Source organism: Cyanistes caeruleus, chromosome 13 (assembly GCF_971803275.1).
Source record: "Cyanistes caeruleus chromosome 13, bCyaCae1.hap1.1, whole genome shotgun sequence".
Taxonomy (NCBI): domain Eukaryota; kingdom Metazoa; phylum Chordata; class Aves; order Passeriformes; family Paridae; genus Cyanistes; species Cyanistes caeruleus.
Window position 1 is genome coordinate 16,577,103 of NC_141713.1, and position 18,056 is coordinate 16,595,158.

Here is an 18,056-nt window from a genome sequence, read left to right on the forward strand (position 1 = left end):
TTTTTGTATGAGGTATACTTTGTGACCATTCAATATCCTTAAAGTACATGTTAACCACACAAATAAATAGAAAAATCAAACTCCAGTTATTCAAGGGTGTTGGGTACTTGGTGTTGTTCAGGTTTTTGGGGGAGAAGGCAAGTTTTGCTTTTTATATTTTTGATTTACATTTCATTCAGCATTTTTTCCAAGTCAAATATAACTCTGTGTGTGTAGGTACTCCAGTTTTCCATATGAAAACTCTGCACCGTGGAAGAAACCTTGCCACTGCTCAGCTGCATCACAAGTGCTTTAATGCTGTTACCAAAAGGGGCTGTTTCTGGCATAATTACACTCATGTCAAAGTGGGAGCTTTCTGTGTGCTCATCAAGTGATTCACCAGATGTGTATATTATGTCTCTGATGATGTAACAGCTTTTTCCACTCATTCTTCACAACAGAAACAAGACTGGAAAAGCTCCTTTTTAGTGATGGTTAGCTGACTAAGGGATAGGGAGCTGTAGAGGCCCTAAACATGTTTTAGGCTAAAATATTTTAAAATATCTGTGAAAATAGATACTTTAAACTACTAGAAAAAAGAAATTTAGCAAGTTTTCTGCCTGTTATTATTTTCTGTGTAGCACAATTCTAATTTGTGTTCAAAACATTCCAGGTACTACATTAGAGGCTCTAGGAAAATGAATCCTTTTTGCTTGCACAATATTACCTAAAGACTTGAAAACTAAACCACAAATATGCTTGGATCCCTTTTGACCTTACCTTTCTTTACAAGTTGGTTTGCCTTTACCTTTCTCTTATGAAAATTGGATTCTTTCCTCCTGGAACATCTTTTATTGATATATACACTTCAGGTTTCCACTTGTGGAAATCACTTGTGTTCAGTGTGGCAGGAAAAATACATATGGTATGGGGTTTACCCACATACTGCCTAATTTGGATGATGTAAAGCTTATCTTACAAACATGATTTTATTTCCATTCTGTTTATTTTCTTCAAGTATATTTATTTTTAAAATGGATAATAAGGGCTGCTGACTTTGTACCATTCTAAAATGTCCACTGTGAGGGTTTATGCAGGTGAAGGAAGTTTCTTTTGGCATGGTTAAATGTAACAGATTTTTCTGTAAAGTTAAACATCTCTTTATTAAAAAATTACATGGAGCATTAAGTTCAAAAGGCCAGAACTTTTGATGATGAAAATTCGCTCATGATACTGAATCCAATGTTAATTTTGGATTAACAGTCAGAGGCATGTTCAAGTTGTGGAAAAGAGGCTGCATAGTCTTAAGTTATGTTATTTAATTGAACATAAGTCACTAAACTTTTGGCCTGATTAAGTCTTGGAAAGAATGATCAGATCCTGGGGCAGTGGGTGTGCTATAAATATTTGCAGTGTATTGTACATTTTCCAGTTTGCCCAGAAGTACATGACATATGTGTATAAAGGATGTACTGCCAGATAGTAGTTTGTCAGCCTTGGTTCCATACCAGTAAAAGTATTTATTCCTAGTTCACCAAATGCTGTAGCACATATTTACATTGTTTAAAAAAAAAATCCTTCATATTCTGTCTACAGTATAGTTGCCTTAATTTGGGATTAAGCCCATGCTTAAGAGATTTCCAAATGGCAGTGTTTCAGACCTTAGAGAGACAATGCTTGGACCATGGGCTTCATGCAATGCTACCAGAACCACCTTCTCATCATACCCATTCCAAGATCACATAGTAGATTTCAAGCATTAATAAAAACAATCTATTCTTAGAAACCATTTATTTGTCCTTTATAGAGCACTACAAAAGAGTCACTCCTGTTTTACAGATAGCAAAATTATGTTGCAGGAAGAGAGATGGTTTGTTCAAATCCATAAAGGGGGTTGCCCTTAATGCAACAGCCAGTCCAGTTCATGTGATCTACATAGAACTAGGTAGACCAGTATAGCCATGTTCAGGAAAGGGTTAATACTTATATTCCCATCTAGTTAATATATACATTATTTTTTGCATTAATGTTTCTGCACTCTGTCAGTTCCAGAGAAATCAAATGCATTCTTTATTGGTAACTGTATAGCAGAGGGACTTAAACAGTGATTGTGATTAGAGCCAAGAACAACCACCTTTCACTGCCAAGGCTTTAGACAAACATCCTGTCTTCCAGAGTTTAATTTAATCTGCAAGAATTTTTGCTCAGTTCCTTGCCTTTGCCTTATCTTATAACCACTTATTTTAAGGTACCAGCCTCAGTTCCCTTCCATTTAGGACTTACTGCACTTTTTCTCTGACTAATTCTACAAGAGAAGTGACAGCTTTAATAATATGGACAAAACCTCTGCAGCTTGTTTAAATCAGCCTCCTGCTTTCCCAAAGCTTCCTGGAAAATACAGTGAGAATCCTGAGGCACTGAAGCCTTTAGTGTGACACTTTTAGCCACAGAACCTGTTTTGAAGTTTACTCAGAGTTGCCTTTGGTCAGCTGCAGTGATTCTGGTCTGTCTGCAATTACTCTTTGCCTTCAGCTATATAAGCATGAGTATTTTCTCTCTTCTAAATATTCATCTTTTGTTTGCATTTTTTAATGGTAAATGAGTTAAAATGACACTCTATTTCTAAAAGGCTAGCACAGTTTCTTGAGATCCAGTCTGATGATTGTTTTAAGACATAATTTTTTTAAGACTGAACTTTTGCTTTTTGAAGTCAGTTGTGATTTTAGCTAAATGTTTGTGTGAGTGTAACTTTCAGAATGTTTCTCTTTGCCTTAGAAGAATGGAAGGGAGTACTAAACTTAATGACATGTTGCTGATCTCATCTATATTGCTGATCTTTTCTGATCTGGGACTCTGTGTTTCTGAGATTTCACATGTGAAAACTGTGGGGAAAAAAATAAAGAGTTCAAAAAGATGACCTCAGAAAAAGAGCTTCATCAGTCATTCCATTGTGTCTGGCTTGCATTCCAGTTGCCATACTCATTCATTTAGTGGTGATAATAAGGCTATTTAGGGTAATTCTCAAACTAAACCACTGCTGTGATATGCCTGTGATGCTTACAGAAGCTGTAGCTCAGCAATTCAAGCCACAGAGAAAATATTCTGGTTAGTTTCTTGACTGTTCAGGAGTCATCTCAGATCTCTTCCAAATCACAGGAGTGGCTCCTTACTATATGACCAGATCCCTCATATTTTGGCTTGTCCAAGGTCTTTTTACTTGAAAATAGGCTAGATGCAAAAAATTTATCTTCAAAGGATGTTCTGCTGCTCTCCTGGAACTGGAAAAACTGAATATGCTGAGTATTTTGTAGACTAAATGTTTTGTAAAATAAAACAGGCTGCCATTTCAGAAGAGATCAATAAAACAGGTACCTATTTCAGAAGAGATCAGAGCCTATTCAGATCTTTTTCCCTACCTTAAGGATAACACCCATTAAAAGAGAACCTTCCAATTAGTAATTTTTCAAAAGTATTTGCTTGCAACAGAGTTCAAACTGTTTGATCCCTGTGTAGATTCATGAGTGGATTCACAATGTCAGCTGATAAAGACAACAAGTACTCCTCTTTATTTTGTTGTTTCATACCCTTCCTCCTCCCTGCCAAAGATGCTGTGTGGTTCCTGGTATCCTGGTTGCTCTGAGTGGAGGGAGAGCTGCTGGATACAGAACAGAAAGTTGCCTGTATTTTCCTTTTGGGTCTGTAAGGCAGGCACAGGTTAGGGAGTGGCTTTGTGCCTTGCAGAAGTCTCTCTGGTGGGTCACATTATTGCAGTGGAACTGAGAAGCCAGCACACCTTTGGCTATGTGTGAATGTGTCCTAGAAATGGAGCTGGCCAAACACTGCAGCACAGGCAAGTCTAAATCCTGTGCTGGAGAAAAAAAAATAGTCCCTGTGACCAAAGGCAGAGGGTGGAAACATGAGGGAACAGCTTTCCATCCTTTAATAGACCATGAAAGACATTGCTGCATCTTTATTGTATTGCAAAAGGGAAACAAGATAAAGATTGGGGGAACTTTACTTGGATTTTCCTAGCAGGTAAATGCTGTGTTGCCTTCAAGTTCATAGACTTATTTAGCAAAACTGCAAAAATTCATAAATTGAGACAGCAAGCAAACCATTTGAGGCTTGTTTCAGATATTTGCTTCCAGACAAGGATTATACCATCTCTAGCTGCTCCCTACCAGTAAAAATAGCAGTGTTGAAAGGGTAGGTCAAACTTGCAGTGACACTACTTATGATGAATTACAGAATCATGTTTAAAATCAGGTGAACTCATATGTTGTTTTAGTCTCTTTTGATCTTGCAGAAAAGTAAATAGTGGCTTTTGAGACATCTGTGCATTTCTGAGAGACCAAGCCATCTTAGAGTTCAAACAGAAATACATGCAATAACTGGGGCATGTTAAAAGCCATGACTTAATTTCTTAGAACTTTAACAGCTGTATAGCTCAAAGACAAATAACTCATCCCTGGCTGTTCCCTGTAATAACACAGACATCCAGAAAATGCCTGGCATTTTTTTGTTCGCTGCTTGGGATAGTATTAATCTAATTTAGTTTTCCTCTGGACTAAGAACAGACTATTCTTTATGTTGCAGCCCTAAGGAGAAATTTTGCATCCTGCTGCAGCTTTGTTTCTACACATTATATGGTCCCTGGAAAATTCTATTGTGTTAGCAGTAATTGTCCAGTTTCATTTCAATTGTCCAGCCCCTTCCATCAGCAGTGTGTTCCCATTGCTTCGCTGAGATTTTCAAAGAAAAACTCATCTCTTAGCTCAAAAACAACTTGGCAGCTCTTCAGCCTCACTGCTTCCCCAAAGCCCTGAGGAGCTCTGTAAAGAGCTGCTTCCTGCAGGACTCATTCTAGGTAGTTTTCAATGTTCTGACAACTTTTTTTTCCCCTACAGAAACTTCCATGGTCAGAAATCCTGAGCTGCTAAGCACAGCATCTCAAAGGGCAGAAATTCTGAAATCAAAAGAAATGAGAGTCTGTTCTGAGAGTCAAAGGGAGAAGTGTTTTGTTTAAGCATAAGAGAATGAGCCAGATATGGCTCCTCTGTATAAAAACAGCAAGAAGATGAGTGCAGATTTGGGAAATAGGGTGCTATTTAAATTCACAATAGTGTTGGCATAAGAGGAATTGATATGTATTGTCCTGAATTAGATTAGGCAGGAAGAAAATTCTGGACTAGTCCTTAAGAGAAATCAACCTGCTTTTGACATCAAGAATGAGAAACAGTCACAGTAAGGGTTTAGCCTCAGGGCCTTTGTGTCCTTTACAGAGCATTTACATTGTGATGGGAACCCAGTGTTAGGGTTCCAGGGTAATCATCCTGAATGATCGAATCGAAACAATTTCCCAGATTACTGCAGTCCCTGCAGTTAAACCAATGCATGCACAAGTGTGTTAGTACATCCAGTCCATTTCTCTGCTATTCCAAGTATTGCAAGTGTAGCATTTCAAGTGTAGAGAACATTTTCTGGTGCTTTCACCCAATCTACCAGTTTTAATATACTTTTTAATACTTTGCTGGAGATTCCTGTTGTCAGGAAAATTAAACCACAAACACCAGAGGTTCATGTCCAAAAAGGAGACAGAGAAGTCCTTTTACTTTATTTGAATAAAGGGAGAGGCCATGGGGCATTCCCTTGGGGTCTCGATTTTTGGAGAATGCAGCCTCCTTTTTATCCTAATTTCCCAGCTGCATGTCCCTCTCTCTTTCCCCACAGGCTGAGGTACTTGAGAGGTACAGATTTCCCAGAATGCCTGATACCTGAGATTCCCCTCTAATGTATAACCCTCCCTCTTAATTTTTAATTCTTATGAAATTGATGGTGTTTCCCCATTGTCTCTCTCATCTTTCAATACCCAATTTCATTTATCAGCAAACCTACAGTTTGTTTGTAAAGGCAAGTATCTTTTTTTCCATTCACCAGTGGAATCCATCCCATTTTTTCTTTTATCTCCCAGTGCTAGTTTCATCTATCAGCAGACCCACAATTTGTTTGTAAAGACAAATCTGTCATTCCTCTCACGGTAGACTGCTCTTAAAGCTTTCTCTTGTCAAGAATTCTGGGTGTTTATAACCTGCCCTTCACCACTCAGGTTTGTTGAAATCCTTACACTTCTCTCACAGCCTGGCCAACTCTTCAGAGCTTTATTCTTTTATTACTTCATTCATGGTTTTCACTGCCCCAAATCAAATATAGTCTTAAAGCAGAGACTGAGTAGAAAGGAGAAATTTGACTGACAGAACTGACAGAGTCTGCTGCTGATAACTTGCTTTGATGCTTCTGCAGTTCTCTGCTTCTTGCAGGGGCTGCTTTCCAGCAGAGCCTGAACTGCTGTTGAAAACTGCATTTCCTGCTACACAGAGCTCTCAACCAAAGCAGAAATCAAAATAAGAGCAAATGCAGTGCAGACTCTGGCAAAGATCGCTCTCTTTATATATAAAAGGAAAGCATTTAGCTCGACCTCATAAAATACAGAATTTGAAGGACCATTCTACACTTGGAAATTCTACCCTCAATGGCATGGAAACACAATGCTGACTTGGGAATTTCAGCAGCTCATTTCACATTCTGCTCAGCCCGCTCGACTTCCTGAGCATGAAACAGCTATTGCATCATGCCAGGAAAATGAAGGTTATTGGGTCACTGCCTGTCCTTATAATCTGCTCAGTAAGGAATTTCATAAGGGTATAGACCAGTGCCCAGAATAACATTTCATAAGATCTGGAAAATTCTGCATGCTACAAGCAGGAGGCCTACTGTTTGGATGAGTTAGCAGCACACCCTGCTCTATAAATATCACTTAAAACCAGCTGCTTCCAGGAGCCAAGGAGAGAAATAGCTAAGGGAGAGAGTCCACATGAGTTACCTAGAAGCTTGGTACCTTACTTAACATACAGGTCTGTGTTAAATGGAGGAAAGTCACTATCAAGATCCTACTTGCCTCCAGATTGTGTCAGGCAAACTCCACCCTGGAGTGCAGGTGTGGCTGAAACTTCATGCAAAACAGTCCTGTGTCTTCCTTTGCAAGTGTTCTATATTCTCTGTATGTGAATTTTGAATTCCTTTCATTTGTGGAACAGAACAGTATCTGGATTTCTGTACCAAACCAGAAAGGACAATTCCATGACTTTGTTCTTCAATTGAATTGCACCTTTTCACCACGGAATAAATCCTGGGACTTCAGGAAACCTCCCAACTACTGGGCAAATGCCACAACAGACAACATGAAATTTATTAATATGATGATAAGTGCTGTCACTGTGGAAACTCAAATCCATTGTGCCTTGCAATCTCAGACTCTCTCTCCACTTACTTGCTCAGGTGATGATTTGACTGTGAGCTTGGAGCTTTCCCCTTGCTCTTCACTCAGCCTGCTGGTGCTGACAGTTCCTGTATGCCTGTGTGAATGACCCACTTCTCTTTGCACTTGACCAGCGGGAGGGTTTGACTGGAAGGCATTTCCTGCTCACATTTGTCTGCTCACTCTCTTTTTGCCCACCAAAGAGAGGTGAGTTGATGGGAAGGTGATTGTTTCAGGAAGTGATTTTGGGTGAAGCTTAACTTTTTCATTTTCCATTTGTTCCTTGCCTGTGGACTGAACATAAGAGAAAAGCTGTGTCAAACTTACCTGGTGTTTCCAGCCTACAGCTGCTTGGGACATCTTAACTTGGCTTTGCTTGAGAGGAGCAGAGAGACTGAAGGGAAGAAGGAATGAAGAAAGTAGTAAAACATCATCCTACAATGGATTTTCTGGAGAATTCTTCTTTCAGCAGCAACTCACAGTTGACCTCATCCTACCAAACAAGATTAGCTTTGTTAGTGTTGCTCCAAACTTGTCTCCTCTCACAGCTGCTTTGATCTGTTAACACCTCTGGCATGAAGGTGATCTGGAACCTGCCAAGGGCAGGCTTTGAGCTGGAGCAGGGCACCAAGCCACATCCTAGCAGGGGTGGCAGAGACAAGTGCTGCTCCTGCATTGCTCACTCACAGCCACTGATGCTGCTTGCACTGCCCAGCTGCAGGCATGTGCAGTGGCAAGCAGGAGAGTGTTATTCCTAGGAAGTGTTTCTGATTTCTCCCATTTGTGTCAGCTGGTTCTATGCCTAGAAAAGCTGCTGCTTATCCTCCACCACCTGATCCCAAACCACAACTACAGTTCAACCTCTGAAGAAAGCAATGCTGAACTGCAACACAGCTTTTCTTCAGGTAAAGTGTGAAATTGTAAATATACTAGTGAGCACAATTCTACACTGTACTACAGAGATAGATTAAATGTCTACCAACAGACAGAATGGTCAAGGCTTGAAAATATTAGTGGAATAACTTCTAGTTAGCCCATTTTTATAATGGGTAACATGAGAATAAAAGGTACAGGGGAACAAGAGGCTTTGGAAAATGGAGCTTAAAAGTAAATTACATATTTCATATTGTTTTTTACAAAAACAACATAAGCAGCGCCTGTGATTAGACAAAATCTAAAACATCTGCAAGGACTCCTAAATAAACCACAGAAAGTGGGAAGAATTTAACAAATGTTGGGAAATGAACAAGGAGCTGGGTGGAATTTGCATGTGTGCTTTAATATGCCAAGCTTTCCCCCATACTGTTGTCACTACTGCTATGCAGAAATTGTACTTTCACTCTTTCACTGTGTAAAACTTCCATTAACATTGAGGATTTACAACCCTCAAGCCTGAGAGCTGAATTTCTTCTACCACTGAGCTATATGGCTCTTGGCAATTTTCCTCTTTCTTCTCTTACTGAATATAGGTAATGGAATTAATTTCTCTCTTTAGAAAGCGGTAATTAAGGTTTAACTTGGGCAAAGAGTTAATTTGACATAACCTCTAAAACTATTTTAAATAAAAATCATAACAATTTGAAAAAAATGGGATAACTTTCAATGTTAATTTAGTTTCTTGTTAGATTATCTTTTAACCTATTTTTGTTTCCTCTCTATCTGTATCTCCAAAGACATTTGGGTGAGGTAGACCAAGCAGTGAACACTACCTTCTTTACACATACCTTGGAAGAGCCACAATTCAGATGCAGCACAACATTTACCCCAAGGTACCATTCCTTCCCCCATCTCATGGAAAGACTTCTACCCACACCTCTAAAATCCACAGGAGCACAAGAAATAGAACCAGTGCTCATCAGGCATATGGGGGACACAGGGAAACAAATTATTTCACATACCTGTGGAGAACTCTTCCTGTAACTTGGGAAAAGGTTTGTATTGTCAGGTGTAATAAATGTTAGTAGAATTCATGTTTTATTGTACATATATAAGGTCAAGTATAAAAACACGTTTTATGTATAAAACACAAACAACTTGAGATTGCAAAAGCAGCTGCTAGAAACCAAGGAATTTGCAAGAGAACGACCCAGCAATAAAGATAACACCGAGAAAAGATGAGTCCACCCAGGCAAGAGGAGCCTACTAAGGACCCAGCAATTAATGCCTGATACTGATCTAGTCAAAATCCTCAGGACCATACATCTCAATGTCCAATTCCCAAAAAAACACTCAAACTCTCTTCACTTCTCAGAAAACCCATCAACAGACCAGCAGCAGAAATATGAATATGTAACAACACCAGAAAGACACTGAAGCTGCACAGCCTTAAGCCAAAAAAACCTGTATAAAACTTGGCTCTCCAGAAGACAAAATTTTGGGAAATCAGTGCGACAGAGGCTGGTTCTGAGTTCACCCAGCGCCGACCCCGGGCTCAATGCTGACCTTGATTGTGGCTGTTCCAAAATTTGATTTTATGAATATTTCAATAAAATCCTTATTGATAAATTTTGGCTAAATTCATTTATAACATTAGGGATCTTTAAAAATTAGGGATTAGTGAAGCATCATTCTTCAGGAGTTTAACAGATACAGGATTTGGGGGAGAAACCACTTAGTATAATCACTTCTGGTATAAAACACTGAACTGCATTGCAGGAATGGTCAACAAGATATTTTCTCTTAATTTAGTTCTCAATTTGTTGCAGACAGCTCTATTTGAACTGTTTTAAAAATAAAATTCAATCAGAACAGTATTGCACACAGGCATGAGACCTAGACAGTACAGTGAATCAAAGGTTATTCCCTTTTTTCCTTCTCAAACTGAACTACTATAATTTTTTTGCTATGTTTGGCTCAGAATCAACTTCTCTGGACAGGAAAAGGAAACAAAATGGGGGAGTTGTCTCAGTATTAACATTAAGGAGAAGGGAGGCACTTTCTTAGAAGTACTGTTTTTTTCATATGACTATTGCTGTGTAGTCTCTCATTTAGGATTAGTTTGAGTACTTCTCTGCTATATTTCTGTGAGAAATCCAATTCTAAAAATGGAAGAAGCTAACACCAAATCTTTGTATTCCTTCTTGTCAGGACAATTCTTCTGTGAGGTACAAGTCATTGTGATAAGGCAGACAAAGATCAATTTTGTATACAAAAATGCAGTTGCTAACCACTTCCTCAATTATCAGCATGTGGATTGCAATTCCACACAATACACCTCCTCTGTCCTTATTTAACTTACCTGCTGTGCCCACAGTGAAGCAACAACCACCCCAAAAACCCTTCAACGTTAACTTGGATGCCAGCAATTGTCCCCAGAGAGCTCTGAAACCCTTCCCAAAGCAGGGCTGCATAGACTGGCTCCTCCACATCTGCCAACAGACACAGCCTCTGGCAAGGGCTCAGCAGCACTGCTGAGGAAGCAGCCTCCTCCAGCCACCACCCTGGCACTCTCCAAGGCACCACCTTATGTAATAAATAAATAAATAAAATAAAAGGGTTGTGTGAGAATATTTGGAGGTTTTTTTGCAGTAAAAATGCAACATTACAAATTGTAGTGGTTTAGATTCGCTGATTTTTTTTGTTTCCCAGCCAATGCATCAAATAAGGTGGTGGGTTTCAGCACTGGCCAAAATCACCAGTGCACTTCCTCATTTCTTGCTTGAGATATGGAACAAAACTTAAAAGGTATAAAGAAACTTTATTAATAGAACTGAAAGGATAAGGAGAATCAGAATAAAACCCTCAGAACACCCCTATTGATACCTACTCTGAAGTGGTACCTGTCTAGGGGATGGGAGTAAGGAGGAGTTTTTATAATTATCTCCCCAAGCAGGGACCCATTCCAAATCCCCTTCATCTACCAGGTGCTCTTCAATTGTCTTACAAGGGGAGGCACGGGATTCCTGTGGCTCTTGGTGACCTCTCTCAAGGATGAAAGAGCTGAACTCTAGCAATCTATTTCCCTTTCACTTTCCCTAATACTCCTTAGCCTTTCAACTTCCTTTCTCAGCTCGGCCACCAGTGAAAGGAGATCACTCCTGTTCACACCACAGGCAGGTTTCCTCCACAACACCACCTGACACCACTGATAAGCTCAAACATTCCACACAGGAATGGGTCTGCACAGACACATCCTTTGTAGAGGGTTCCATTTGGTTACATACACTTGTACTAACCACAATTTTAGATCACGTCACCATTGCTAACAGAGACCCCAAAACCAAACAAACTCAAAAACAGACAAAAACCCTTGCCAGCAAGAAAGAAAAACCTGCAGCCCTTCCTGTGCCAACTGTCATGTCACACCCTCAGAAACATGCCATGCCCCTGTTTGCCTGCTCCTGTTCCCTGTGCTCCCTACAGGCCTCTTATAATCAGCCACTCCCAATGAAGAATAATGAGCAAAGGAAGCTCCACCCCACTCCTGTGTGACCCACAAATCAAAGGCATTGAAAAAGCATCAGCTATTATTTTACATTAATAAATATCCTACAGCTTGAACCAAGATTCTCATCCCAGGTGGTTTCAGAACCTACCATGGCAGGGAGAGGAGCTACATTCTTTCTAGGTTTCCCTAGAAACCTAGAAAGGAGACTTGCTTTTCTCTGCTCACATCACAGTACCATAAACAGATGGATCAAAGCTGTAAACCTGCACACAGAATTCCCCTAATTCTTTCCATGTACGTGTTCACATGAATGCATTCACTGTCAGCAGGGACTCTCCTTTTCTTCCAGACTCTGCTGCAGTGATAAAGGCAAAGCTCCGGTGTCCCACTGGACGTGGTGCTTCACCCAGGAGATGACAACAGCCAGTTCCATACTTCATCCTCCCACAGACTTCCTGTATGACCTCACTCACGTCTTTTAGCCTCTACCTCATCTGTAAAGTCAGATAATTGCATGTAAACCTCACAGAGATATTTGGTAAGATTAAATGCACTAGAAACTGAAAGGTGCTTTGATCTTGCACTGCTCTAGTTCCTAGAGAGCTCTGTAGGGATGCAAATATGCATCTAACTTGGAATGACATGAACCAATTTTCCTGGAGAAGAGGAATTCCCATGGACCGTGTGTGCTGGTTTTGCATTAATTGATATTTGGTGAGGAGGGAAAAAGCCACCCACAGAAATGATTTTTTTGAGAGAAGCTGCTAAGAGCTTCCTCTGTGCCTGGCAGAAACCAGTAGCTGGCTGGCTCTGAGAACTGACAACCTATTAAACCATTTAGAAGCTGGGTCGGCCTCTGTGAGATTTGCATTTTAAAGGCAGGCAAGGCCAGGAAATCTCTCTCTTGCTTCCAGCTGTGAAAAGGTAACGGTGCCAGTCAGGCCAGCCCCGCTCCACCGCGGCCCCAGTGCCGGGCACAGGGAGGAGAAGCCATCGGCCTGAAATGGAAGGACGCAGGGGCCAGAGACCAGCCATGCAGCCAGAGTGGCCACCACTGTTCTGGACAGGCCCCCTGAGATCTTGGCACAGCCCTGAAGAGCTTTCATCGTAAGCAGCTTCAGCCACAGCCCAGCAGAGATCATCCAGCCACCCACAGGCCTGGGAGAGATATGAACTCTTTCACTGAAATGTGCAAAACATTGATCCTCTCTTGAGAGAGAAAAGGACAGAGCAAAGACACCAAGGTTAGTGAAGAAGGAGTCAAGTCCCAGATGGAAGGAGAATGAGGAGATGCCTCAGTATCAAGCTGGAATTATTCTGGGAAGGCTGTGGAGATGGACTATGATACACTGAAATATTCACCTTTAATTCATGAGAAAGCACGGGGGGATGGAGTATTCAAACTGTAGACAAAGGGGCATCCATAATGAAGCAAAGCAGATGTTGAAGTATCTGTGATCCCTTGAGAAGCTTGAACAGAGAAAGATGAAAGTGATGAAGACCCTTTGCCCACAGGGAAAGAAGAAGAAGACTTCTGTTCCTAGGGATGATCACAGAGACAGATGAAGAGAAGTTTTGCTTTTGAACAGCTCATCCTTAAAATAATACCCCATGAGTTGACATGGCCCAAGAACCCAACTGTGGGAAGGCTGTGAAAGATGGGAGAAACTTCACAATTGCAGATTTTCTGGGCTGCTGCTATCCATGGAAATTAAAACGCCACAAGAGATCTGTTTCTTGTTGAGAAGTCTCCATGGCATGGCAAGAGAAAACTCCTCTCCCTACAAAAACTGATGAAAGACTATTGTAGAGGTGGTAACTGATTGAAAATCCCAGGCTTTGTCTCTACACTGTCAGTGGGAAAGAAAAGATGAGGAGGGGAGGAAAAGTGTTCTAAAGGTTATCTTCTGATTCTTATTATTCTTTTAGTTCAGTTAATAAAGTTTTCCTTATACCTTTTAAGTTTTGAGCCTGATTTCTCCTCCTCCTCATTCATATCTCAAAATGAGTACGTAATTCTAGTAAGCAAAAAATGAGTACATAATTCTAGTAAGTGCACTGGTGATTTTAGCCAACCCTAAACCCACTACATGATTTGGTGCATTGACCAAGAAACTCAGATTGGCAAACCTAAACCACTGTGCTGGACAGTTGACCTGCCTTTTTGTTTAATATTTGTCTGTATTTTCTGAAGGAATTCAAAGCAATCTCTAACTTCTACTCATGTTTTTATCACCATAGATAATTGCAGGTAAACAGGATTAAAGAGGACATCCCAACCCAGTTAGGCAACTCCCCTGGAAGCATTTCTGCAGCACACCAGGTGTCTACCAGGTCAGTGTGAGGGAACAGACTGCAGTACAGTGTTATTCAGGAGTGTCCCTACTTCTATTTGCCAAGATTTAAAAAACTTAACCTGAAGGACAGTGACAAGCTGAGGCTTGCTGCTTCCTAGAAAATACCATTAAGCATATCATTGTAGAGAGAAGACACAATGCTGGTAGGACAGTGATAATGCTGAGTTATCTGAACTAATCCCTTGGCAAATTCCCGAGATCCTTTAGGCAGTGTGTGTGCAGTTAAAATGTCAATTGGTATGGGAATGAACTGGGTAAGTTACAGAAGTTGTTGCTGTTGGAGATAGGCTTATCATACACAGCTCAGTAACACACTTTGTCTGGCACTCACTAGTGTCAAGCACTTCAATCTGCTGCTGGAAATGTTACAGCCAGTGTTCCTCTGCTGAGGTACAGTCTGCCAGCACTAGGGAATGTACAGAGCCTGGGAACAACATCCTGGGACCAACAAGAAACTAGGACATCCCTGATCCCCTGCTTTTTAATTTTTGGTTGGTATGTTCTGGACCACAGAGGTAAGAATATGCAAACTTGTGGTACAGCATGACATTCTAGGTTTGGGCTCTCCTGCACTGGCCAAATACTTCAGTAAGATGCCCTCACCTAGCACAGCTAATGCCTTCAGAAATGCATTGAAAGGTACAGTTTCCCCCCAAGCAGCTGTTCTGCTCTGACATGTTCATAGCAGTTATGCTTATCACCATCTTCTTCCAGTTTCCCTGCTCCTTCTCATTTGCCAGGTTGGGATTCTTTCTTTGTTGCTAGCAACAACTTTGACATTGCAAGGTTACAATTTAATGATGCACTCAACAGCAGTGCATTTGGTTCAGATGTGGGAAATGTTTCACATTCCTGACTAATTCCAATAGTGCAAGGACTTAAGTCTGAGTTTCCAATGTCAGAAGTCAGTGGGTAGTCCTGGGTAAGCAGGAATGTCTGATGTCAGGAAAAGGCATGTAAATATAAACCATGAGCTCAACAACACAATGTTATCTTGCAAAAAATATCAAATAAACTGCAAAACTATTTTTTTCCTTGCTCACATCTGTAAGCCAGACAGAGTGTGGAGCTACTTAATTATCCAATATACACCACCATCTCTTGCTGTACAAATTCCTATAACATTTGTGTTCTATCCTGCATGGCAATCCAACATACCTTACTATTGCCAGGTGTGCTGCAAAAGCAGCTGTAGAACAGTGGATCTTGATTAGTGGATTTTGATTCAAGCTCCATTCTCTAACTCATTCCAGTGGCCAGAAAGAAGCACTCCAAGCTTTACATCATCTTGCTGTCTGCCAGATCCTGCCACTTGTCTCTTGAACAGCCAAACCTCACTCTTAAATAACTGGTGGTAGCCACCAAATGAAAAAAATGGGGAGCTGGGAAAGAAGCATTTGAAAAAACAGTTACTAATTCAAGTAGGCACAGAAATTCTCAGCCTGACCTTGGAAATCTGGAGAAAGGTGAAGGTTTTGTCAATGCCTGTGTTGTAGTTGAGAAGCTTGGAAAGTTCAGTTTAAAACAGCCTGTTTATCTGCACCTGAAGCAGAGAGGTGATAGAAGGAAGGAAAAGTGTTTGGCAAAACGCCCTCAATTCTGAGTGGCTATGTACAGCAGGACTAATCTATTCTTGAATGCGTATCTTTAGCCAAAACAGAATTGAATCAGTTATTTCTTTCTCTTTTTTTTTTGAAGTATTCTGAGGAACTATTATAATAATAATAAGCAGGGCTTTGTGGCATTCAGCATATCCCAAATATCCTGGTGTGTGAAGTTTCCCTAAGTGCCTGTCATTAGGATGCTCAGTAGCAATACTGACATGATTAAGCTGCTGTATTTGTAGAGTCCTGAGATCACAGGGTAAGGAACTTCCGTGATCCCTCTTATCCCACTTCTGGCTGCTGTGGATTCTGACTGTTGCAGCATTCAGGCAGTTTTGAGAACTGGGATTTCACTGATCTTCCCTAAATAATCAGGGAAGACCTGGGTATCAGAATTTATCCTCCTGTCTTTGGCATTGATGGAGCAAAGTATTTGCTATGATAGATCAGAAATATCTACATACATGTGCTGTCTCTTCGAAGGATGTAGAGCATCTCTAGTCACATGTATTATGTCACTTTTCAGTTGATTCCTTCATGAAAGCCTGCCTGTGATGAAAAAATCTTATGGGGAGATGCTTAAACACAGATTTTTTAATTTTTTTTTAAAATAAAAATTAACTGAGGTTGTGATTCCAAAGGCCCACAAACACTGTGTGTAATTAAACTTTGGCAAAGGCAGATTATACAACTTTGGCAAAGAGAAGCTTGCATCTATAAAAGGCAAGATCTGCTCTTTGTTTATTCCCTGCTAAATCAGTGAGGTATGTCATGGTATTTTAGCATCAACTTAGCATATTTTACTTTCCCTTCCAGTTCATAAGCCAGTGGAAAATAGAGATTGACCAAGCTGACTAATGACTTAGAGACTGTTGATAAAAAACACTGCAAAGAAACTGAGAAACAGCACTACAGACAATGGGCAGCATAGCATAGTGCATTTATGGTGTGGCATTACAAGCTTCAGGTGCCACAAGAAAGCTAAACAGAATTTAAAACCCTGCTAGCCAGCAATGAATTTGAAATGGCGTTTAAACACAGAGAAAGGTCAGGCTGCATGTATGTAACAAAAAATTACTGGTATTATTGACATCTAAAGGTACTGAGGGTTCCTCTGCAAATGGCTATCAGAAGAATGGTACAGCACCGACCATTTGCACTGCCAGTGGGACATAACATCCACCTCCATTAGCATTTTATTTTCGATTCAGGACTGTAGTTTTGATGTGAATCTCTTTGTTAATCTTACTTCCTGTGCTTTTGTTTGCATTGCTGGGTGGCCCTGAGCCACACACACTCGGTAACTTTTAGGTGAGACCAGAAGATGTGGTCAGACCCCAAAGCATCATTTAGTCCAGACAAGACTGGAGTGAATCTCTTTGTGTGAAGTGAGTAGTTCACTATAACGTTTCTTCAGTCTCTCATAAAAATGCCCATTAAGTGGATTAATTGCATACAAAAATGAATGCCAGGATTAAACCCTGTCACAGGAATACCAGATAAACATTCAGAAGGAGTAAAAGTATTTCCATATTAAGGGATATGTTAAAAATCAAACTCACTAAATGGGATGTTAGAAATAGATGAGCTAATATTTGTCATTAGTAACAATGGACAAGAGATTTTTCACTGCCCTTTAAAAGGCAAGTTAACATTGGATAAGGAAATGTGGGAGGGCATGAGACTCAGTTTATAAATGGGGTTAATGACAAAAGATCAGAGTCTTGCTTTCCATGAAGTTTTCCATAACAGCAGGTTTTGAGGGTAGTTGTTCAATTTCAGACATAATCTAAATTTCTCTGATATTTACAGTTTTTCCCATTCTGACTGCTATGGAGAAATACTTTCAAAAAAGGTATTTTCTAGTATCAAAAATTTCAGACAGGAAGAGAAAGTGCCTTAATGAAAATTGTTATCACAGTATTTTGCTAATTTTGACTTGTTCTGCCATTGTCTGAGATTTCAAATAATCCCAGTATGAGAAGGCCAACGTGAGGCAATGTTCACTCACACTTCCTTATTCAGCATAGAAAGCAGCCAGAAGTTCGACCTAGAGGAAATGCCAAGTATGGCTATGGAACTGTATCTGCCAGGGCTGACTGCAGCTCTGAGCTCCCTCTGAAGCTTTTGCCTCTCTTCAGAAGCTGTCTGCCAAGACGTCACCCTTACACTGGTACCTAAAGGAGATGGAGGGCTGCACAACTCCTGCCTCTCTCCTAAAGACTAAAGACCTTGTAGGAGGCTGGAAAACACTATGCTATCTTGGCAAACCAAGCTCCTCTCCGGAGCATACCCTGTAAATTAGAGATTCCCCATCCAGGGGGGAATTCCAGGCATGGGAGAATATCACACCATTCATCCAGGCCTCTCATTGGGGCATCCTCATTAGATATGCTAATTTGTAAGGTCTAGAA

At 40.5% G+C, this 18,056-nt stretch overlaps 1 long non-coding RNA gene across 2 annotated transcripts in view; it reads right to left on the reverse strand.

The window, feature by feature from the left end:
- LOC111933837 (uncharacterized) overlaps window positions 1-18,056 on the reverse strand; it is a 20,762-nt gene continuing 2,706 nt past the window's right edge. The window contains exons 2-4 of one of the 2 annotated variants that reach the window (XR_015275882.1): window positions 15,197-15,420; window positions 7,307-7,588; window positions 1-2,861 (exon numbers count right to left, since the gene is read on the reverse strand). This is a non-coding gene — a long non-coding RNA (uncharacterized LOC111933837). Of the gene's footprint in view, window positions 2,862-7,306; window positions 7,589-7,621; window positions 7,788-15,196; window positions 15,421-18,056 lie in introns of both variants that reach the window. The other variant, XR_015275881.1, reaches the window with a different exon arrangement.